We start from the raw sequence: 24,795 nt of genomic DNA, 5'->3' as shown, positions 1-24,795 counted from the left end.
AGTGCCTGAATATGTGTGCATGTTAATATGTATGTGTGAGTTTCTGTGTATATCTCTCAACCCTTTCTGTTTCTGTATTTATAATTTTTCTTTCTATTATTTTGTATATAGTCCCATCTATCCCAGACATTAAAATGAAATACTGTGGATGCTTTCGAGCTGAAATAAAAACAGAAAATGCTTGAAAAACTTAGCAGGTCTGGCAGCATCTGCGGAGAGAGAAAGAGTTAACATTTCGAGTCCAATATGACTCTTCTTTGGAAGAGCTAATTTCAATGTTTTAAGAACGGACCTAGCACAGGGTAGATTGGTAAAGGCAATTGCAGGGTAAAGCAGCAACAGGGCAATAGAGGGCATTCAGGGAAGAGGTAGTTCTGGTACAAACGAGGCATATTATTTTGAATGGTGAATCCAAAGCTAACGAGATCTGGATGACAAAGGTAATAAAAAGTTAAAATAAAACAGAAGAGGGAGGCTCATGGCAAATACCAGGAGCAATATTCAACTAATAGCCAGGAAGATTATGGGAAGTATGGGGGAATTACAAAAGTTAAAATGGAGGCAAAGGTAGGATTTGAGAAAAGATGCAGACAACATTAAATTGAACCCTAAATTGTTTGATAAACATAGAAAGTGTAAGTGGCCAGCTTGGGAAGAGATTGGGCTTGTTAAGAACACAAAGGAAATTCTTCAAGTCGAGGCAGAGGACATGGCTGAAGTATTAAATTCGTTCTTTAAATTTATCTAAACGAGGGAAGTGGATGAGGTGAAGGTTCACTAAAAGAGGAAAGGAAAGTAATGGACAGGATTGTTACAGATAGAGAAGTCTAACTAAAAAGATTAGCATTACTGAAAGTTGGTAAGTTGCCTGGTCCAGATGAAATGCCTCCGATATTGCTGAAAAAAGCAAAGGTGGAGGTGTAATGGATGCATTGGTAAAAATCTTTCAATCCTTGTTGAATACAGGAATAGTGCCGGAAAATTGGAGTGTAGTTAGTTATATCAGTATTCAAGAATATGGAGAGGGATAAACCAGGAAACTATGGTCAAGCAGCCAAACAACAGGGCTGGGGAGCTTACCTAAACCATTATCAGTGACTAAATACATTTTTTTTTGGAATGGCATGGGTTAATCAAGGAGAGCCAGCATGGATTTGTTCAAGGTAAAACATGACTGACTAACTTGATTGAATTTTTTGATGAACTATGTTATGACCCCAGTGAGAATTTGTAAACCAAAAGAACCAAATGTGACAAATGTCCCCCAAGGGAAGAAATTACCAACAAGATTTCACTTTTTGTAACTTCTATCATAAATCAAACTTAAATTAACAGACAAATCACAGTCAGTACAAGCTGTAAATTAAATATGGTAAAGCAGACACCACAAAGACTATCTCATAAATCTTATAGGCGATCCGAACACCTATATGATCCCAGTTCCAGCTGCACGGTTCCTCCAAGCAGAATTCCAGTTTATTTTCTTCAAAGGCTTAACTGATTCTCCACAGGCAGCAGCTTCTGAGCGAACAGAGTTCCCGTGAATGTAGTCTTCCCTATCCGGCACATTTCTTTCCAGAATCTTCTCCACTTTCAGCTCCCATTGGTTGTGGTGGCATGGACCTAGTATAAATACCTTTGTCTTAGCACGGTGTGGCTGTTTATGGGCATTCAATCACTTGGAAGTGAACAAAATAGTGGCAGCAGTCCTAAACGTGATTTTTACCACACAGGGGTTCATCTGCTTGAACTGGTCTCCTGAACACCTTCTGCTGAACACCTTTTTATGTCTGGCCACAAAGCTTCTGTATTTTAACTTCTTCTGTGTTGGTACTGCTTCAAGGTCAAAGATCAAATCGGCCAGTAGTTATTATCCAAAGATTATAATTGATCCCTTTACAAGTGATACAAATGCTTAAAAATCCTTTTCCAAAAAAATTAAAAACAATTACAGATTTCCCCAAGCATTTTAAAGTAATTACAAATTTTCCTTACTGCTACTGCTTCCGGGTTGAAGGTCATCACAAGTAGCAGAGAAGGCTGATCAAGACAGTCCAAATAGACAATATCTAATGTACCATGTGGAAGTCATTCAACAAAGTGTCGCACAGGAGGTTTATTAAAAAGATGGAAGCCCACGGAATTAAGACATTAAGCTAAGAGTGAATTGGTAGCACCACTAATGATCGAGCAGGCCGGGTCCTAAAGGACATAGCTGCTGGACTAGGTATGCAGCAAGTGGTGAGGGAACCAACAAGAGGGAAAAACCAACTTGATCTCGTCCTCACCAATCTACCTGTCGAAGCCTGTCAGTGACAGCATTGGTAGGAGTGACCATCGCACAATCTTAGTGGAGATGAAGTCCCGTCTTCACATTGTGGGTACCCTCCATCGTGTTGTGTGGCACTGCCGCCATGCTAAGTGGGATAGATTTCGAACAGAATAACCCACTCAAGACAGGGCATCCATGAGGCACTGTGGGCCATCAGAGCAGCAGAATTGTACTCAACCACAATCTGTAACCTCATGGTCCAGCATATCCCCAATTCCATCATTACCATCAAGCCAGGGGATCAAACCTGATTCAATAAATAGTGTAGGAGGTCATACCAGGAGTAGTTCCAGGCATACCTAAAAAAAATGAGGTGTCAACCTGGTGAAACTACAACACAGGACTACTTGCACATGTCAAACAGTGGAAGCAACATGCAATAGACAAACCTAAGTGATCCCACAAACAATGGATCAGGTTAGAGCTCTGCATTCCTGCCACATTCAGTGGTGAATGGTGGTGGACAATTGAACAATTAACTGGAGGAGGAAGGGTCCACAAATATTCCCCATCCTCAATGACGGGGGACCCCTGCTGTTGGCACCAATCTGATCCACACCGACCATCCAGCCAACTAGCTCCCTAAGGAACAAAAGCAGAAAATGCTGGAAAAACTCAGCAGGCCTGACAGCATCAGAGCCTTCTGAAGAAGGGTCATACAGACTCCAAACGTTAACTTTGCTTTTCTCTCTCCACAGATGCTGTCAGACCTGCTGGGTTTTTCCAGCATTTTCTGTTTTTGTTTCAGATTTCCAGCACCTGCGGTATTTTGCTTTCAGCTCCCCAAGAAGTCTGAGTTGCTGTGGCAACATGCACCTTTACATGCATGTTATAGCCTGGAGCTCTGAATAGCGATGGCTCCAAATTTCTTTCCATCATGCAGCTGACCTGGAATCTCTCCTGCTCTTACCGTCTGTCATTGATGTAGGTTAGAAGGATTTGCAGATTGACACGCAACCTGCTTGGCCACATTATAAACGCACTCCCTTGGCCATCAGGTCCTAGAACTCGGAGCTTTTGACTCAGAGGCAGGAGCACTACTCACTGCACCACAAGACCTCCTCACTCCATTTCAAAGATGTTGATAGCGGTCATGTCGAATATTTTTGCAGCAGACTAGCCTACCAAACAAGTGCGGTCGCAGTAGCAAGCAGTAACAGTATGTTGCTGGAGCAGCTTAATTAACACCAACTGCTTGAAACAGCTCATGAAAGGGTCCATGAGACAGAGCAGTCAGCTGAGTTCCTTTGAAGGCCTTTCTTGAAAATTTTACAGCCAACCGTTAAACAATGACTGGAGTAGCTGCCCAATTCCTACTGGCTGTTGTCTTTCTCAGGCTCATGTGAATAGTAAGCCTTGCCATCTGATAAGGCTAGTTTAAAATAATAACTCATTTACATTAAGATCCTTAAACCCCAGAAAACACTTAAGAACAAGCCTTGCCTTTTAGGAGTCAAATTGTGAGACAAAGGCTTGCAGAATCAGCCGTAAGCTGCCCAATCCGTAAGCAGAGACTTGTCAAAATTCCCTTGAGGAATTTGGCAAATGCGCTCAATGCTAAAAGCACCCCTGACTAGATTATGTTGTGGTTTAATAGCCCTGTGATGAATGTTGTTAGGTGGACTTGAAGTTTGACATTTTAGACGCATTTGTCGGTAAACAACATTATTGGTTTGGCTGGTATCTATCTAATGTATTTAATGCAGAGCCATGAAAAATAGAAGCAATTTGCAGCATATGCTTGCAGAATCAACGTGTAGTGATATCTCCTTCATTTCTCTATTTCTAAACAAGAAAACAGAGTGCTGAGAGATGTCTTAATAAGCGCAAGCAAAAACACTCAAAGGCCAAGTTTCCACCACAGGTATAATGGGCCTTTATGAACAAAATGGTGCTAGAAATGGTGCTGATTTCCTGAACTGAAGTTATGTTTCATCTTTCCATTGAAATCATTTGCTTATTGTTGAATGCAAAATCTTCCACCAGCCAGTGGAAGTGTAATGGAACCTAATTGTTTCATTTTTTACCCCGTGCATTAAAAAATGTATTTAAGGATGGCAACATAGTGCTGTTTTATTAAAATAGCTGAAAATGGGTTTATCACAAAAATAAGCATTTTTAATAAGAATGTCTACTTCCCCACCTGTGAGCAACCTGATTTTAAATCATTGAAACAGCCAACATAGAACCATTTACTAGTTTTATTAGTGTACACTAGTCATTTCTTAGTAAATTATGTAAACACTTTTGAAAGGTACCTGCTGGTGACATTGCACCTAAAAATAAATTGAATTTTAAATGCCTCTTTGAATGGCTACAATTAAGTGTAATTAATGGAGATTTGTGATTATGAGTAATCCAATCTAGGGGTGTGGCCAGTTTTGTTGTTTTCAACAGCTTTCAACACAATGTTCCTTCAAGCAGCAAAACTTGATTTATGCTGGACATAACATGCGTTTAAAATCCCTCAAACATTCACAGTGATTTGGCTGACTTTGTGAAAATTGCACTAAAAATGTTAGCGTAAAGTTATGAAACTCTAGACCTAGGTATTTGTCAATGATCTGTTAGCAAGAGATGGGTTTTTTCAACCCTGACATTGCACAGCAACAGTAGGGTGATTCCACCAGACCACACTCATAGCAATGAACCTCATCCAGGGAGAGTTACAGGCACAAATCCCATGGTTTAATATGTTTGATAATTAAAGGGAGTAAAATCATGGGGAACATGTTGTCTATTTCCCAATATGCATTCCTGAGGAGGGTGCGAGACCCACAGGGGATATGTCTCCTTCCAGGAGCACAATCTCCTATATTCAGCTCTAATAGCTACCACATGGGAAAATCATCGAACCTACTCTAAAGAAATAGCAAAAAATTTGATTAAAAATTCACTACGATGTATATAACGTGGAAATTCTTAACGTCTGCAAGTTAACAGAAGTCTAATTCACCACAACACGCAGTAAATGTAGATGCTGTGACTTACAGGCTGATGAGATGGGATGTTTCGAGAAGTGAAATTGTAAAAAAAAATTAAAATTAAAATGGCATCTGAAGATTAGAACAGTGAATGATAAACAGCATGAAAATGCTTTTTAACACTAGCACTGCTGCCTCAGCCCTCATTACTCATTCAGAGGAAATATCCAAGCATCCAGCTCACTGCAAATTCAAATATCTTTTGGAGCAGAAGCTTCAGTGCTTAAGGTGAGTTAAAAAGTCAATGGCACACTGTGAAATATTGCAGTTTTGAGAGCATTTTGGATGAATTGTCATAACAGCAGGTCCAATATATTGAGCTGTAACTGAAAGTTTTCAGACCCTTCCAAACATTGCCTAGTGATCATAGTACAATCAGTACTCAATCAGATACACCATTTTTAGTGTGCATTTTAATTTGGTTCCATTGATTCTTGCCTGCACTATTTTAACACCGCTATTTTGAATGGGTTCATGGCAAGTTGAAAATAACACATGCAAGATTTCATATAATAAATATAATGGCTTCTTAAAAATGTCTAATGTAGGAAATTAACCCCTTAAATTCAATTTCAACAAAGCAGGAATGCTACTACATGTTATTCATAATCACTTGAAACAGACCTTTGTTAGGCAGCATTTCAATTTTTCCTCCCATTCTTAGTAACGTTAACAGAAATCAGACCTAAACTCCTGGCCTTGTTAAAGGCTTTTTGAGGGTTGTAAATGAAAGAGAGTGAAGAGAGAAAATGTTTAACTGCTCCAGATTTCTTCCAGTCTTCAGCTTAGCAGCTTGGGTATTGTAGTAAAAGACATTTAAAAATGGTGACTCTAGTCACATGACCTCTCTCCCAAAATGATTTCAGAAGGTAATTGGTTAGCTTATATCTTGATAGATCGTGGCTATGTAAATAGTTTAAAGTTAATGTGAAGTAAATAGTTTGCAAATAGTTTAAAGTTGTTGTTAAGAAGTTGATAGAACACTTGGGGGGAGGTATAATGTAATGGGTTAATAGAATAATTATGGTAATGAGATGTAGATCAAGATATAGCAGTGACATCAGCGGTCATATGTTAGGGCACACTTTTCCAACACGCCAGGTTGTGGCTCCAAAGCCATTCTATGTGGACACCAGAGCTATGTTCAAAATGCCGGTCAGACAGGTAAGTGAAGTTGAAGTTGAGGAAGGGGAGGCTGTGGGGACCAGGGGAGAAGGAGAGACTATGGGGGCCATGGGGAGGAGAGACTGTGGGGGCCTGGTGCTAAGACGCTGGCTGCAAGACCTAGCGGAGAGACGCTGAGAAACCTGGGGTCAGGAATGGGGGAAAAGGCTGGCTAGTGTGTGAGAGAGAGAGAGTGAGAGTGTGTGTGTGAGAGACTGTGTGAGAGAGAGAAAGTATGTGTGTGGAAGAAAGAGTGACTGTGTGAGTGTATGTCTGGCTCACTCAAAATTCTCACCCCCATCCCCCAACACCAACAGATATTCATACCCACTCACAGAGTGGGGTGCGTGATTGAGCACCCTGAGACTGGGAGTAAGCTAGTCATACATACCCTGACCCCCTCATTTTTAAATTATTTTTTAAAATAATCAATTTATTGCTTTGACATTGCTTTACTTTTGCTTAGCAAGTTGTTTTCTTTCTTCATACTTGATTTTTTTTTTGAAATTCATGTATTATGAAATTTGCTGATCAACCCTTTTGAGTGAGAAAAATTGGAAATGTGGGTCTCCACGCAAAAAAGGTTCCCTTAGCTAATTCCATACCCATGCTCTGGTTTTACAATAAATTCACACTGCATCCAGTTTCAGTGGCAGCTTTTCACCTGGATCAAAGGCTTTTTGGAATTGTCAACACTTTACAGTGTCTGCTTAGAATGCTCCTTGGAAAAAGTCAAGGACGTTTGTCAGGCAAGATCTTTTCCCATATATTGGCTACTACTCATTAGACACATCTCAGACAGTTAGGCCTCATATTTTCTGTTGCTGATTCATTTTATTATTTTACCAGATATTGATGCAAAACTGTTATACCTATATTCATCCAGATTTGATTGGTGTTCGGTCGAAGTCTTTAAGTGCTTTTTCAGCATTGCTTGGGGGCTAGGTGGAGCAGGAGTGCACCCTCTTGCTCTGTTCCCCCAAAAACAAACTTGTTTCCTATTCCATGCAGTCAGACACACCCACAACCCCCCAACCATCACCATGATTGAAACCGCCCCCACTCCAATGATGGGACCCAGCCTACGATCACCATGATCATCAATCCTCCTCCACCATCACCGACCCCACCCCTGCAGTCACCAACCCTTAATCCACCATTCTGCTCATGGTACCTCTTTGTACCCTCTGTTAATCAGTAAGATAAAAGCAAAAAACTGCCGATGCTGGAAATCCAAAACAAAAACAAAAATAAAGATACTTGGAAAAACCCAACAGGTCTGACAGCATCTGCGGAGAGGAATACAGTTAACGTTTCGAGTTCATATGACTCTTCTGTTAATCAGGCTGGCTTCTAGGTTGGGAACCTGCTTAAAAAAAACTATTAGAACTGTTATGACATGGCAGATGATGTGTGCTAGCTGGACCAAATCCACGAGGGAAACTTGGTCGCACTATCACAATGGTTTTGCAATTTGTATTTATTGTGAAATGTGTGCACAATTCAGAGTTCATCAGCCCACCAAGACTGTTAGAGATTTTAAAAAATAAATTGAAATATTTATTAACAAAATGAAAGATTTCAAGCATATACATGAGACTACAATTACTTACTACTATAATAACACTTAAAATTCCTAACCAAGCTGGCCCCCAGTTACACCCCCTTTAAGGCAGTGGTCCAAAATAGATTTTAGATTTTAAACCCAGCAAGTGAACACAATACCCACTTGACAGTGGAATTCCAAATGGTTTTTCACCAACTACAGTTTCGTTACATAGCAGACTCATGCACACATGGCTGGAGACTTCATTAAGGCTATTTCACATACCTGTTAGATCTTACATGGCCTTCTTACACATAGCCTTTCATCCTCCTTTATATGTGTTTCTCTCTTTTTAATATGTAAATTCTATTGTTCCATATGTTTTTTAAGCTGTATCTTCCTCTTAACATAAAAACTTTCATGTTGCCAATGCTGCCAGTAATATTTGGGGAAAATAAACACATTACTTGATCTTGCTTATCTGGCTAGTTGAAAACAGACCAAGATCCCTTTGAAATCCAAATATCCCTTCAGTTATCTAAAATGCAAATTCTCTTCATACCTTACAAGCTAAGCCAGCATCCATGTTTACTTGTTAGCATGTCAAGTACCTAGCTTCTTTTGATGATTTATAGTTTACAGTCTGCTTGTCTCCAAGTGTAATTAAATCACCCAGACAGACCCAACTGTACTTACCCCCATCAACCTGCTTCACAATAAACCAGAAAATATTATGAAAATTATTATACTTTCATCAGAAGAACTCCATAGCATTCGCCTGACCAGAACTTATCATGGGTATGGAGTGTTTAAGTCCTCTTACCACTTGGTCTCAGGAAAGCCATCAAACCAAGGGCCATATTTCTTTCAGTGTGAAGAAACACACAATACGTTCACAATTTTCTGCTAAAAGCACTTATTATTAATTTATTTTGCATGTCATTTTATAGTCACTTTAGTGTCACACAGCAAGAGATAAGAGAAAGAAGCTTAGGTTAACTTTTCAATCATTCTGCTTGACAATTATGGATAATACATATTTTAGAAGTAATGTTGAGTTTTGTGAGGAAGCAGTGGGCTAAAGCTTGAAGCCTCCCTCCCGACTAAAGACCTGAAAATGGCATGGAAAATCTTCCTGTCATTCCTGTCATCTCTGCACTGTCTTCATTCTGCCGGGGTCTTTTGACACCAAGGGGAACACAGCTGAATTAAATGCTTGAATTGTGGCAATGCAATGTGCCTAGGACCCCCAAATTCACTGGGTGGAATGTGTGTGTTGAACATTGCAGCCAGTATCAGCTGGTAGTTGGGCAGAGAGAGGGCTGAAAAGGGAGGTTTCCAAGTGTCCTCCCTCAAGCTCAACATTTTCTAATGGCCTGGAGTAGGCCAGGACGCCTGACGTTACTGCCCTCAACACACTCAATTTCTACCAGCAGCTCACAGGCCCAATGCTAATGAGATCTGTCTCTCCAATACACCAAGGGCAGAATCGTCCCAAATTTGCACAAAGTGCAGTAGCAGGCGGGAGAATTGATGTTTTACCCGCCGGCTGCAATGGCAGCTTCTCACACCATATCGTCCCAATCCCGCCTCATTAATTATGCATTCCCAGGAAACACTGTTTCCATGGCGGGCAGGCTCCAATTCACCTGCCACACCATCACCTCATTACTTCCTCACGCTGGGTGCCATACTTAAAGTGCAGCCGCGCATGCGCCTCTCAGTACTTCCGGCCCAGGGCCACTGCACAGAAGACATGGCCCCAAAGGACAGGAAAGCTACAGTCCCCAGGTTTAATGACACATCCCTTGAGCGTCTTTTGAAAAATGTGAAGGCCTGCCAAGATGTCCTCTACCCCAGCTCTGGCCGCAGGAGGGGCAGCAACATCACCAACCTGGCTTGGGAGGCGGTGGCAGTGGTGGTCAGCCCCAACGCCCTGCAAAAGAGGTCAGCCACCCAGTGTCGCAAGGGGATGAATGATCTCCTCCGTTCCACCAGGGTAAGTCTCTCTTCTCATCACTCTCAATTCACACACTGCAAATCCATCACACATCCACAAGGATCTCGCACCTTAAAAGACAACAGCACTAACTCTCACACACACCCTCACATCTCCAGCAGGCTCATATCCTCTTGAGCTCACATCTTCATTCCTGTCCATGGTGCTGCTCACCACATAAACATTCCACACAGTGTCATGTGTCTTGCTCACACTCTCTCCATCTGTTTTCAGGCAGGAGAAACCCGATCACGTCAGCAGGGAGAGGTCCCAGACCTGGAGTGGAGTGGCCCACATTAGGCCCCTCACTCACTTTGAGGAGTGTGCCATCATGCTGACTGGTTAGGACGTGGATCGTGTCTACGGTGACGGTGAGGTCGGTGACGAACACCCACCTGAGGATCCTACACCACATCATCCCTCTCTCAACACAACTGTAAGTGCTCTCTCTCCTGCTTTTGACTCTGCTGCCATGCACTAATTATCTCTACTTTGGTTCGCAGGGAGCTCTGCCAAGTGACCGGCACCCTCAATCTCTCAGCCAATCCCTCAGCTACATCCAGGTCCTCACCTCCAGCCAAGAGGACACCTTCTCCATTGAAAAGCTGGAAATAAGCAGCCTGGAAGACCCGTCACAGCGCTTACCCACACCCTCCACCAGTGCAAAGACGCACACCTCGGTGGGACCTAGATCTAGAGCAGGCTCGGGTTCACAATCTGGCAGACCCCATGGAGACCCTGGTCCAGCAGAATGTGGAAATGCGCGTAGACCTGCACTGCAAAGCAGTAGCCATGGGTGAGTTCCGTCAGTGGCAATGCAAGAGGACAACAGGGCACTTCGATGCCCTTCCAGGTGCTCCTTGCCCCCAAGAATCAGGCCTGGGCCCTTGGGCACCTGCAGGAGGAGAAGCAGCAGCTGGACCTGGGTCATCCCCTCAGGAATCTCAGAGGCTGTCCTCTCCCTCTGAATCCCCTTTGCCTGTGACCCATTCAACCTCATCCTCTGTAACTGCAGAGGGAGCAGCTGGCACACAGGAGGGCAGCCAAAGCAAGCCGGACCCTCAAGGTCACGACTCTCCAGAGGACGAAGGCCAAAGGCATCAGAGGCAACAGGGCCAAGCATTGCACAGGCTGTCTCCACTCCTGCTGCGGATGTCAGGGCAGCACCTAGAAGTCTAAGGCGTTCAGAAGTTAAAAAATTCTGATCACAGTTGGTTGCAGGGGTGAACACATTTTGTCATTTTACAATCTGGAAATGTATTCACTTTCACTGAATAATGTGTAATGGTATCTTTCAGCTTCTTTCACAGACTTTGTGAGTCCTCTCCCTGCATCCCTCCCTCCCCACCCCACTTCACTGTGTGCATGACAAGGACTTTCGGAGCCTCATGCAAGCACTGTCCCACACACACGGATCCTTCCCCCATTACACTCATGTCAGTGTCCTGAGCATTTTGAATGCTGCCTGTTGGGGTTTGCTTTCAGTTGTGCATCTGAGCTGACCTACATCTTCACCTACCCACTGGTCACACTCCCATGCAGCACCTGCTCTCACCCACCATGACTGTTGTTTCACTTTTGATTTAACTAGCATGGTAGCACTGCAGTTTTTCTTTCACTCCCCTGTCTTTTCCCTTCTCCCAGCTACCCATTTCCTTTCCACCATCACTGTTGACATCCCACCCTGGCATTACCTACCATCTCCCCTTCGTCACTGACCAGCCACAATCCTTTTCTTTCAGGGATGTGCATGTTCCCGTCCTTCCTGAATATCTTGCCCCCATCCACAATGACCTCCCCGACCTCGTCCTTCCCACCTTCATGGTCCATGTCTGCCCCCAAGTCTCCAAACCACCCCCGTTGTTCCTTCTACCGATGCCATTGAACCCTCACCATTCCACCCTATCACCTCATTCTGCCCTCGGTCATTCTCACCATCTCACCATCGCCTCGTACCATGGCCACCCTCAGTTCGCTCCCCAGGTGGCAGTCATGGACTCATCAGAGCCCTCCCTTGCACGTTCACCTGAATATCCCCCCTGTGGTCTTCTTCCTCCTTGGAGTTCCTCCCTCCCCGATCCCCCTTAGTCCTTCCTCTACTGGAATCCCCCTCATTAGTCCTTCCCCCCCACCTCTCTCCTTCGGACACCCTTACTTCCTCCGCTATCCTTACTCCTTCCCTCTTTCTCACTTCTTCACACACCCTTACTTCTTCTCCAGCCTTAATTCTTCCTCCAGGCTTTCCCCGTCCCCCTTCCCAACTCCTTCCGCCACCCTTACTCCCTGCCCTCTCTGCAGTCTTTCCTCCCCCAGGAGTCCTTTCCCTCTCAACAGTCCTTCCACCCCTCCGGACTCTTTCCTGGCCCTGGATTCCCTCCCCTCTCTGCATTCCTTCCTCCCCCTGGATTCCCTCCCCTCCCCATACTCCTTCCTCATCTTGGACTTCCTTCCCTCTCTGCATTCCATCCCCCCTCCAAACTCCTTTCCTTAAACCTTCCACCCTCCTTACACCTACGTCCCCAGTGCCATCCTCTCCCCGTTACACCCTCTCCCACCATAGCCCGTCCCCGCCTACCAACCTTCTCCCCAGACACCTTGTTTCCCCCCCCTCCCCCGACACCTTCATGCCCCCTCCCTATCTGATACTCCCCCACCCCGACACCTCCTGCTCTCCCAGTCCTAGACCTTCGTCTCCCACCCTCTGGTATACCTTCCTCTCCCAAACACAGCTGGACCTTCCTCTCCACCCCCTCGACCATCATCTGTTGTGAGCCTCAATGGTGACTTTCCACCTTCCTTGAGCTGCTTCGCGGTGGAGTCATGTCTATGAGAATCCACCCAGCAAGCGATGCATGTTCCTCCAGTGTGCTGGTGCTGTCAGGCACTTCATGGGTTTGTCACTGGTGATTTTATGTTGGCCCCAGATTAGGCAATATACCATTATGTGCATCAGAGCAACGTTTATGCTTTATTTTGGTGGCAATGAAGTCCACTTTTCTGAAGGTGTTTCCTTTGTGCTGCATTTGTATGTTTCACAGACATATCATGAGTGCTTGAGTGGACATTGATCTTTCTGTACTAAGCCCTTGGCTACAGCTGATGAGGTGGAAGATGTAGCACCTAAGTGCCACATGTGGAAGTGCCAGGCAATGCTGGTCCTGCAGATCCATGTGTGTGGAGCTAGCTGAAGGTTCATTGGATTAAATTGTCCCGGGTGTCCCTGCCTCCTTTGTGTAGCAGCGGGTCAACGTGCTGCCCCTCATCATCGCCCTGTGCTTCCTCATCCTCTGGGCCACAGCTGGATTCATCATGTGCAGCCTCATCCAGTGTGTCAAGGTCTTCATCGTCAACTGCATCCCCCCTTTCCAGTGCCAGAGTATGCAGAGTGCAGCCTGCTACCACTATCACAGAGACGCGATCTCGGGGGAACTGGAGTGTGCCCCCTGAATGGTCCAGGCATCGGAAGTGCATCTTGAGAAGACCGATGGTTCTCTCCACCACAGCCCTTGTGGTGCCCTGGCTCCTATTGCAGCGCTGCTCAGCTTCTGTTCTTGGATGGCGGAGAGGCCTCATGAGCCACCTTCTGAGGGGATAGCCCTTGTCACCCAGCAGCCAACCATCCAGCCGAGCCAGAGCACTGAAGAATGCCGGCACCTGGGAGTGTCTGAGGATGTAGGCGTTGCGGGAGCTGCCTGGGTACCTTGCACAGACTTGTAGAATCTGCATCCTGTGGTCACACACTATCTGCACGTTCATGGAGTGGAAGCTGTTCCTGTTGACGAAGGCACCAGGCTTACCTGCTGGCACCTTGATGGCCACATGTGTACAGTCTACTGCACCCTGGACATGGGGGAAGCCAGCAATGGCCGCGAAGCCTCTGGCTTGCTGTGTCTGACTTGCCTGGTCATAGCAGAAGTGGATGAAGGTGGATACCCATCTGAACAGAGCGTTTGTCACCTGCTTGACACAAGCGTGGACAGCTGATTGAGAGACACCGCAAAGATCACCCACCAATCCCTGGAAGGAGCCAGAGGCATAGAGGTGGAGGGCAGCTGTGACCTTCAGAGCCGCTGGCATGTGGTGTCCACCCACACAGTTAGGGGAGATCTCAGGGCCAATCATCTGACAGATATAGTTGACTGTCCCCCTTGACAGTCGAAGCTTTCTTCGGCACTGCACCTTAGTCATATTGAGGTAGCTGCTTCGCCGCCTGTAAACCCTGGCAGCAGGATAGTGGCGTCTTCCGCTGCCACTTCCACCTTGGACAACCTCTTGGCCCTGTGCCCCTTGTGCCTGCACCTGGCCTCCCAAAGGTGGCTCCCCTGGAGGCTGATTGTTCAGTCCTGGCCTCCTCCTTCTTCCATCCCTCCCTTCCTCCTCAGAGGAGCTGCCTCCAGTGGAGATGTCAGAACCCATATCCAGGCTAAATGGAGCCTCCGGAAAGCTGCAGGCCCGATAAAGATTACTGTCTGCAGACTGGTGAGCTGAAGCTTCAAAGTACAGAGAAAGCTATTGGAAATCGATCTGAACTGCTAACAATCACACAGGCAAGTTTAAAACACTTTCTGCAATAAATACTTCAGAAAAAGCATGAACACCCCCTCTGAGCCCACATATCCCAACAGTAGATGAGGTTTGTTAAAAAATCAGTTACCTGCCTGCCCGTTGGGCCCGTGCACTGAGCTGAAGATTGCACGGGCTCCTCAAAATCGGCTTCAATTGCCGAGTTAAGGGCCTTAAGAAGGCCTTTAATTAATGGCGGGCGGGCGTGCGTCACGCTACATAGTGCACCTGCCCACCTAAATATCGCGATGCCACGCGCTAACATCAGGACACTCGCCCGATGTCAGCGAGCGCCATTTTAAGTGCTGAAGTGCAGGCTCCGCCACTCATACACAAAGTTCTGCCCAGTGAGTTCCAAAGTCACACAACCCTCTGAGTGAAAAAATTCTCCTCATCTCTATTCCATAAGGGCGACCCCTATAAGTGGCTCTGAAGGTCACAGTTGCCCTCCACTTCTATGCACGTGGCTCCTTCCAGGGCCCAGTGGGTGATCTTTGTGGTGTCTCCCAATCAGCTGTCCACACTTGTGTCAAGCAGGTTACCAGTATCACAGAGACACGATCTGGGTGGTACTGGAGTGCGTCCCCTGAATGGTCCAGGCATCGGAAGTGCATCTTGAGAAGACCAATGGCTCTCTCCACCACAGCCCTTGTGGTGCCATGGCTCCTATTGTAGCGCTGCTCAGCTTCTGTTCTTGGATGGCGGAGAGGCGTCATGAGCCACCTTCTGAGGGGATAGCCCTTGTCACCCAGCAGCCAACCATCCAGCCGGGCTGGAGCACTGAAGAGCGCCGGCACCTGGGAGTGTCTGAGGATGTAGGCATCGTGGGAACTGTCTGGGTACCTTGCACAAACTTATAGAATCAGCATCCTGTGATCACACACTATCTGTACGTTCATGGAGTGGAAGCCCTTCCTGTTGACAAAGTCACCGGGCTCACCTGCTGGCACCTTGATGGCCACATGTGTACAGTCTATTGCACCCTGGCCGCAGAGGAAGCCAGCAATGGCCGCGAAGTCTCTGGCTCCCTGTGCCTGGCTTGCCTGGTCGCATTAGAAGTTGATGAATGTCAATGCCCGTCTGAACAGACTCCTGGTTCAGAGCATAACAGACCAGAAGGAGGCCATTCAGCCCATCAAGTCTAAGTCGGCTCTCTGTAGAGCAATCCAGTCAGTCCTATTCCTCTGTTCTATCTTCGTAAAGTTTATTTCCCTCAAGTGCCCATCCAATTCCCTTTGGAATCTCCACTTCCACCACCCTTGTAGGCAGCGAGTTTCAGATCATTACCACTCACTGCATTAAAACGTTCTTCCTTACATCTCCCATGCATCTCTGCCCAAAACCTTAAATCTATGTCCCCTAGTCCATGTACCATCAGCTAATCGGAACAGCTTTTTTTTGTGTACCTTATCTAAACCAGTCATAATCTCTGGTGATCCCTACGGTTTGACCAGCAGCCACGGCCTCAGTAATGTCCTTCCCACAGTGGCCAGCATTGCGTTTTCCATGGGCATGGGGTTAAAATATACAGTTATGTTTGTCCTCCTCCAGTTCTTTACTGCTGTTTGCTGTTACATGTCACCATCTTATGCAAGAAAGAGGGAGAAATGTTAATGAGTGTTAGAGAGATATATTTGGGTGATGTGGCTATCATATTTGAATAGCTGCGTGTGTATGTGTATTTGTGTGTGTGTGTGCCTGTGTGGGTATGTGTTTGAGTGTGTATGTGTGTGTGTCTGTGTGTGTGTCTGTTTGTTTGTGTGTATGTGTTTGAGTGTGTGTGGGGGGGGTGTGTGTGTGGTGTGTGTGTCTGTACGTGTGTGTTTGTGTGTGTGTGTCTGTGTCTGTATATGTGTGTCTGAAAATGTGTGTGTGTGTGTGTGTGTGTGTGTGTGCATGTGTGTGTGTATGTGTCTGTGTGTATGTCTGTGTGTGTGTCTGTGTTTATTTGAGTGTGTGTGTGGGGGTGTGTGTGTGTGTGTGTATGTATGTGTGCCTGTGTGTGTGTCTGTGTGTGTGCCTGTGTTTATTTGATTGTGTGTCTTTGCTTCTGTGTCTGTGCATGTGTGTGTGTGTGTGTATGTGTGTCTGTGTGTGTGTGCATGTGTACATGTGTGTGTCTGTACTCATTTGTTTGTGTGTGTTTGTGTGTGTATGTGTGTCTGTATGTGTGTATGTTTGTCTGTGTTTGTGGGTGTGTGTCTGTCTGTCTATGTGTGTCTGTGTGTGTGGGCTGTGAGCTATAAGATGCAGGTATGAGGCTTGTAAAAGTCTGTGAGGATGAAGTGTGGCATCTGAACTTTAGGATTCAGCACTGATTGATTGAGGTTGTTGGTATATAGGTTTCTAGGGTGTAATGAAGAGAACAGTAGATGAGGTTATTGCTGCAGTTGGCAGGATATGACATTTGAAGATGTACTCATTCACCTTGACAACTGCAGCATCATTCACGTGAGATCATTCTTCCAGCGCTGCATCCAAATTATTAGAGCAACACACCAGACCATGGCCTCCACTGCACCTTCTTCCCACTGTCCCACGTGCATTAGTCTGGAGGGCTGGAGGGTTTCCTGCTCCCCTGGAGATGCAGGCTGCCTCTTCCACTTTCCACCAAGATCCCCAGTGCATCAGATGAAAACTTTGGTTCTTGCTCTCTCGCATGTTCAGCCATTGCTCAAAGCATGACAACCCAGATCGCTTTTTGAAGAAACTCTTACCACTTCATACATCCACAGTGCACCTCCTCTTTACAAGATGCAGGTTATCTTTAAGTGATCCTAGTCACTCATGATATTGTTTCCCCCATGCACCCCATCCACCCCCCCCCAACCCCTGGCCCCTCCACTGAACTGAGCAACAAATGACATTGCTGCCTGAAAAGCTTCGGGTTAATCACATACTGTGATTTCCAGTCTCGTTTTTGGATTTGGTCAGCTTCTTTAAATGTGAATGATGGGTCCCAATGCAACTAGGATCACATCTGCTGTATGATGAAAGTTTGACACTGCATTGCTAATATAGATTGTTCCACTGAGGCAAAATAGCATCAGTGAAATAATGCTTTTAAAACCATGTTGGGTCAATGATAGTCTGAGAGGCCCAAGCGATAAAAGAGATGAAACGCCATTTCAAAAATTTGTTTCATCACAAGGTACGTGACACATGGACAACAAAACATGAGACTTACTTTCATTCATCCTTCCTCCTCCTTATACAATCTTCAGCATTCCTTATTTCAATATTTTACACCCGGGACAATGCATCCGAGATCACATTATCTTTGCCGGCAATATAAATCATCTTTACATTGAGTGGTTGAAACAACAAGCTCCATCTAAACAGTCTCATATTCGAGTTTTAAATGTTTCCATGAACACCAGCGGATCATGGTCAGTGTAGATTAGTGTTTCTTTGTTGTCGTGTGGGACATAAACTTCAATGTGTTGAAGAGACAACAACAATGCTAGAGTTTATTTTTCTATAGTAGAGTACTTCCACTGATATTGATTTAATTTTTTGGAAAAGTACCCCACTGGCCTTTTTATTCCTAATTTATCACCTTGTAATAGGATTGCCCCTGCTCACAAGTCTCTAGCATCAATTGTCATTTTAAAAGGTTTGGTAAAGTCAGGGGTGGCCAATACTGGTTCATTTATTATGATTACCTTCAGCTTTTCAAAGGCTGCTTGGCATTCTGCTGACCATACCACTTCTGCCTGTTTTCTTAACAGCTATTGTGCTAAAGTTAGGCACAAACTTCTGATAAAACCCACACATTCCCAAAAATATCATGATTTCTCATTTTGTTTTAGGAATAGGGAATTCTATTAGAGGGTTCACTTTTACTGTTCTTGGCAACACTTGTCCTTGTCCTAGAATGTGACCTGGTAAGTTACCCTTGCTTTTGCAAATTCACTTTTGGCCAGATTTATGACTAATCCAGCCAACTGCAATTGCTTAAACATGACCTCTAATTGCTTTACATGTTTTTCCCATGTACTACTATATATTGCAACATTGTCTAAATAAACCACACAGTTATGTACCTCAGCTTCGACTTGATTCATAAGTGTCTGGAATGTAGCTGGGGTGTTTTTAAACCCAAATGGCATGACTTGACATTGATGCAATCCACTTGGTGTAACAAAAGCAGACATTTCTGTAGGCCTTGATGTTAATGGATCTTGCTGGTACCTCTTCAGTAGATCAATTTTAGAAAGAAATGAGGCACTTCCAACCCTGTCAATGCAATCTTCTAACTGAGGAATTGGGTACAGATCCGTCCTCGTTACTACATTCACCTCACCTGCATCCACAACAGTAGTTACCTCTAGTCCCTTATTTGTAGTTAAATCTATAATCTTATCCATGGCATTTTCTTTTTGGACTCAGTCTTATGAACTCCAATAAGCCCCATGGGCTTCCCCCGCAACTTCCAGCATTCTGAATGAATGTGTCCCGTTTTAGTACAATGGAAATGCTTAGACCCTCGAGTTTTGCCTCCACCCTCAATACCTTCCTTCCTAATCTGGGGAGGAGATCTCAAGGTATTCCCAGCTATACATTCCTTACCCTGGCTACTTGCCTTCCTTTCACTCTCCCACTTTCTATCCTTTACAAATTTATGGGGGTGTTAGAAAAACTGTTTAGTTTTATGGATCAGCTCATAATCATCAGCCATTACTGCTGCCTATCTAGCAGTTGCAACCCTTTGGTCTTCAACATGGGTCCTTATTACAGAAAGTAAGGAGTTTTTAAATTCTCCCAAGAGAGTGATCTCTTTGAGAACCTCATAGGTAGTTTCAACTCTCAATGCTTGTCAAAACTACTTTGCTTAATCCTTTCAAATTCAATGTAAGTTTTCCCAGACTGTTTCCTTAAATTTTGAATTTCCTTTAAATTTGTCTGTATGCTTCAGGGACCAACTCATCTGCACTCAAAATAGCCTCTTTCACCACATCATAATCCCTAGAAACGTCCTCTGACAGTGAAGCATAAATTTCCTGTGCTCTACCTGTCAGTTTGCTCTGCCTGGACAATGTCCAGTTTTCCTTTGGCCAGTTCATCTGTTTAGCTATCTTTCCAAATGAAATAAAGAACACTTCAACGTCCCTTTCCTCAAACATTGGAAGAGTTTGTACAAATTTAAACATCTCCCCACTAGGCTCTGATCTGGAAATAAGTCCTGCCTCACCTACTGGTGTCTCTTTTTTAACTGTCAGTATTATTAACTCTCATTCTCTATCTCTCTCATTTTCCCTTTCTTCCTTTTTTAACCCTGCCATTTCTAATTCCATTTCCTGTTTTCTCTCTCTCCCCTGCCTCTCAGTCTGTATCCTTTAGAATGCCCTTTCTCTTTCCTCTTCTGCTGCCTCCAGTTCCAATTTTTTTAAATTTGCAACTGAATTTGAGCCCATTCCAATGAGTCACCCTTTGGAGAATTTGATCTCTCAGGTATTCCTTTCAGTTTGAAATGCTGTGCTATCTCTTCGATTATCTCTGACTTCCTAGCTTAGGCAGGCAATCCTACTTTTAATTTACTTGCCAATTCAATTAACCTGGCTTTTGGGATCCCTTGTAAAATTGTCAGGGACATTTTTTTCACTTGCAGGAAAGCTTTAGCAGTTTCCAGTGCCATCTTACTTTTGATAGTACAAACCTGGTGTTTCTTTTTAGCTTTTATCACTTGCTAAATCTACACCCAAATTGTCGTTGTCTTTTGTTCCAAAAAATCCAAGGACGAGCCCCCGAACGTTGTCAATACTCACTGGGGCTAGTGTGCTGTAAATCAAGCCCACTGCTCCCTGAGCCACAACAAATGTGAAAAATTTGATCAAACCACCTAATTGTTTAATTTAGGTTAACAAAATACGAGCACCAGGTTTGTAAACTTAATAAGTAAATAGCTGTTTATTTAACAAACTGTCTTTAACCAGTGGCAAATGAAAGAAATATGAACTGCTAACTTCTAAGTCTATAACCTAAATTCTACCCCTTCTTAAATCCCTAAACACACACATACAAGATACAGAAAAACATGGATTCTAAGGTGGGATAAAACAGTTCAATAGCACTAATTCTGGAGTACAGGATTTGATGGGTTGATTTTGATTGATGTCTTCCAAATTCCTTTCAGCTCTTGGTTGCTGATGAGAGATGGTCTTCCTAGCACTTTCATTCTTTAGTTCACTGGTTGAGCACTTGCTTTTCAATGTCTCTAATGGTGATTTTCCCCTTTTCCTCTTGAAAGGAGCTTTTCAGAGAGAGAGCAGGTTATAGAGATATGAGGGGAAAAAAATTAATGTAGAATTACTGGAATCTTACACACACAGGAAAGAGGTTTTAGGTATTTTCTCTTTTCAGGCTAGGAGCTTTTCTCTGCTGCACTGCTCTCAAACAAACCCTGGTCACCTGGTTAGGAGCCAATTAAAATGTTGCTACACAATTCCCCATTAGACCGGACTCCTCCTTGGCACCATCCTGTCTTTCATGGCACAATCTGTTCCAGGGCAGCAACATTTATATAACACACACACTGTTCCAGTAGACATGTATTTTAAACTTCAGCCATTGTAATTTTAATACACAGTCCAACAGAAATAAAAAGATATGCTCTTTACTACAGTCTAAACAGAAATGAAAAGATATCTTCTTTACAATGTACATTATGTAGTTCAATTAATAATGGCTTTCTGCCCTTTGGAAGAACTATCACTCGTGCTCCCCACAATAAGATTCCATCCTGGCTGGTTATTTCACGTCTTCTGTTGAAGTACAGTTTCATTTCATCAGATACAGGCTCTTGTGACCAACCTTGAAGCACTTGTTCTCGTACTTAAGATAGGACTGGGTCCTGACTTGTCCATCTCTGATCTGTCCAGCACATACCAGCGATGAATCTAAGAGATTTAACAATAAAATAAGTTCTTGTGGAACTGGGATATCTTCATAATTTTCTTATAAAGGCAAATGACTAAGTGCATCAGCATTTACGATTTGATTTCCAGGTCTATGTACAAAAGTACACTTGTAAAATGCAGGATTAAAGCCTTATTTGTGTTTCTGTGCCTTCTTCTTTCTAGCACTAACTTTAATCTCAGCCTTCTTTTTGACCTCAGTATTAACCAGACTAATCTCAGATGTAAGCTGCACTTGAGTAAACTCAGTGACTGAGTCTCCCAGAATTTTATCATCTGTCTGCTTCTTAGAACATTCTGTGACTTTTGTCTCCAAACCATCTTTGGCTTCATGTAGCAGGTTCTTCAGCTCTCCCATTTCTTTTATGTATTTGTTTGCTGCCTCCTGGAAAATTGAGCATTGTTGTGTCTTCTCTGCCAATTCATCCTTCAGTTTGTTCAGGGAAGTGCTGAATTCTTTCTGTTTCTCTTCATACTTTTCCAGTGGTACAAACTTTGACCTGATGGAATCTTGTAGTGTGTGAAGGTCTTTCAGCAGGTTTTTGTTTTCCCTTCGGAGGTTTCTCACCTCATCTTGAACTCTGTCATTGAGCAGGGCCCCTTCAAGTTCAGAATTACCTGGAAAAACTCATCAGGTCTGGCAGCATCGGCGGAGAAGAAAAGAGTTGACGTTTCGAGTCCTCATGACCCTTCAACAGAACTGTTCTGTTGAAGGGTCATGAGGACTCAAAACGTCAACTCGTTTCTTCTCCGCTGATGCTGCCAGACCTGCTGAGTTTTTCCAGGTAATTCTGTTTTTGTTTTGGATTTTCAGCATCCGCAGTTTTTTTATTTTTACCCCTTCAAGTTCCTTTTTCTGTTCTACCATGTTTTGACTTAAGACATCCTGCATTTCTTCAGGTTGTTGGGTCCTTACACACTCCTTTTCCAAAACTGGAGTGCTTGCAGCTTCCTTTTGGAATCTCAGTGGCTAATTAAGGTTGATTTCCCTCAGCCAGTTTCACCCTAGAAGGCTTGATGCTCTGCCTCTCAATATTAATACTGGTAGCTTTGCTGATAGGCTTCCGTAATGGACAGTTATTCTACTATGCCTTTGACTTGAATATCTTCACCTATGTATGTTTTTAATTTAGCATTAGTTTTCTTCCAAATTTAATTGATATTCCCCATTATTCAGATATTTGAAGGTATGTTCGTCAATTACTCTAGTGGAAGCTCCTGGCTCACTTCCATTCTAACAGGTCTGCCATGTTCACTGTTATATATATTGACTCTGTCTTTCCAGCCTTCAAATTAAATCATGAATAAATACCTGAATTAGTTGCTTCAGGCTCTTCTACATTGTAAACCTCACAGGGGTTTCTCTTTTTGTTTAAAAGTCTGCCTGATTCTTTCTGTGTGCTGTCTCATTATGTGTCCATTTCGATGACAATAAAAACATTCAGTTTGTTTAAAATGCCAATCATTATAAGACTGCTTACTTCCACCTCTGCTGCAATTACTCCTTGTTTTCACTGTTAAGTCATTTATTTTTAGTTTTCTGCCAACAGTGGCTGTTTCCTACTTCTCGGCAGAGTTTTGCATTTTTGGGTCCTTTTTGGCTGGGGCTTCCTGCTTGATGTGCAGGACGGTGCCATTTTGCGCTCCCTGGATGGCTTTTGAATCCATTACTGTGCTTTCCATAGCCAGTGCGACCTCTAGCACCTTCTCAAAATCCAAATTTGTTTCAGACAGTAATCTCCTTTGAATTGTGTCCTCATTCACACCTCACACTGAACAATCTCTGAACATGCCATTTAAACATGTACCAAACTTGCAATGTTCTGTTAACTGTTTCAAACTTGCCTAATAACAAGCAACTGTCTCCCCCGGGGCTCCACTTCTCGAGTTAAACTTGAACTGTTGCATCGTTACTGGAGGCTTTGGCTGGTAATGACCCTCCTCGAGGTCCACCAATTCATCAACATTTTCGAATCTGAGGCACTGGGTGCTGTCAAACTTTGAATCAGGCTGTAGGCTTTATTCCCATTTGTAGATAAGAGGATCACTCGCCTCTTCTCTTCTCCTGTAATCTCACTTGCTTGGAAAAAGAACATGAGGCGCTCAATATAATATACTGTGGCTGGATCGAAAGGATCAATTCTTCCGAATTGCGCCATTCTGTGAGAGGATTGCTTCGACAGTTTGAACGGAACTTCTACTTACAATTATTGTGTGAGGTACAGCGCAAATTCGTTTCTTTTGATTTCTTCCATTAACTTGTTTTTCGTTCGACGCCAGTTTGTTGTATCTTTGCTTTATCCTCACTCTTTCCTCATTGCCAGTTTGTTGGGACTTGTGAATCCCAGTTGCACACTTGATGGCCGAGTTGGTACTATAGATAGAGTTGTTCAGCGGACACTTCTTAGGCGGAACACATTCTGTTTATTTACAAAGATACTCAGCATCTACTCATGTGTGCTTTCACATCAAACCCTATCTCCATACTACTGACTCCTATCTACAGACTACTGACTACAGACATAGCCCACACTACTCTTCTATTGGTTACACAAGATCATGTGATCTTCCTTTATAACATTTTTCTTAAAGGCATACTACACATTGGATAAAACCATAGTTATCACACGAATCCTTGCAAACATACACATGTCACTAGCCATCATTTTCGCAGAGTAGATCCCCATTCCAGTGCTTCCTTAACCATTACCTTATCCATCACTTCTGTCATGAACTGGGGGAGATGTTCCCCCTCACTTCTTTCCCAATTCACTACCTTCTGCTGCTGCCCCACCTCAGACTTCAATTCCTTAAGCTGTCTATACAACTCTATAATGAACCTTCTTATCCTATCTTTCAATGGCTCAGTATCTTCACTTCCAGTGGCAGTTCTCTCTGGGAGCTGCATAACTCTGTCAGTCATCATAGTGTTAATCCTGTGGTTCTATTTGTTGTAGCTCGCAGGCACATGAATATGGTCAGTAATACATTCAACAATTCTTTTTTCCAGCTCTCCCTTTATCAGTATCCATCTTGTGGTAAATTATTGTTAAGTATTATTAGTCCTTACCCTTCAATTATCTCAACAAAAGGTTCCTTATACTTTCACTTTAATGTTTTACTCCCTCTGACCATAATCATCTTAAGATTCTCTTAAAGTCAGTTTCTCTATTGCTTTGATCATTTAAAAAGTTTCCTTACTCCTTAGGCCATATTAACCATTTCTTGTCAAAGGGAGGCCTCTTGTCTCTAAACCTTTGCTTATTTCCCCCTATATGGTTCCAATGTCA

This window comes from Carcharodon carcharias, chromosome 18 (assembly GCF_017639515.1).
Source record: "Carcharodon carcharias isolate sCarCar2 chromosome 18, sCarCar2.pri, whole genome shotgun sequence".
In the NCBI taxonomy this organism is placed as follows: domain Eukaryota; kingdom Metazoa; phylum Chordata; class Chondrichthyes; order Lamniformes; family Lamnidae; genus Carcharodon; species Carcharodon carcharias.
Note: the sequence above shows the minus strand (reverse complement) of the source record.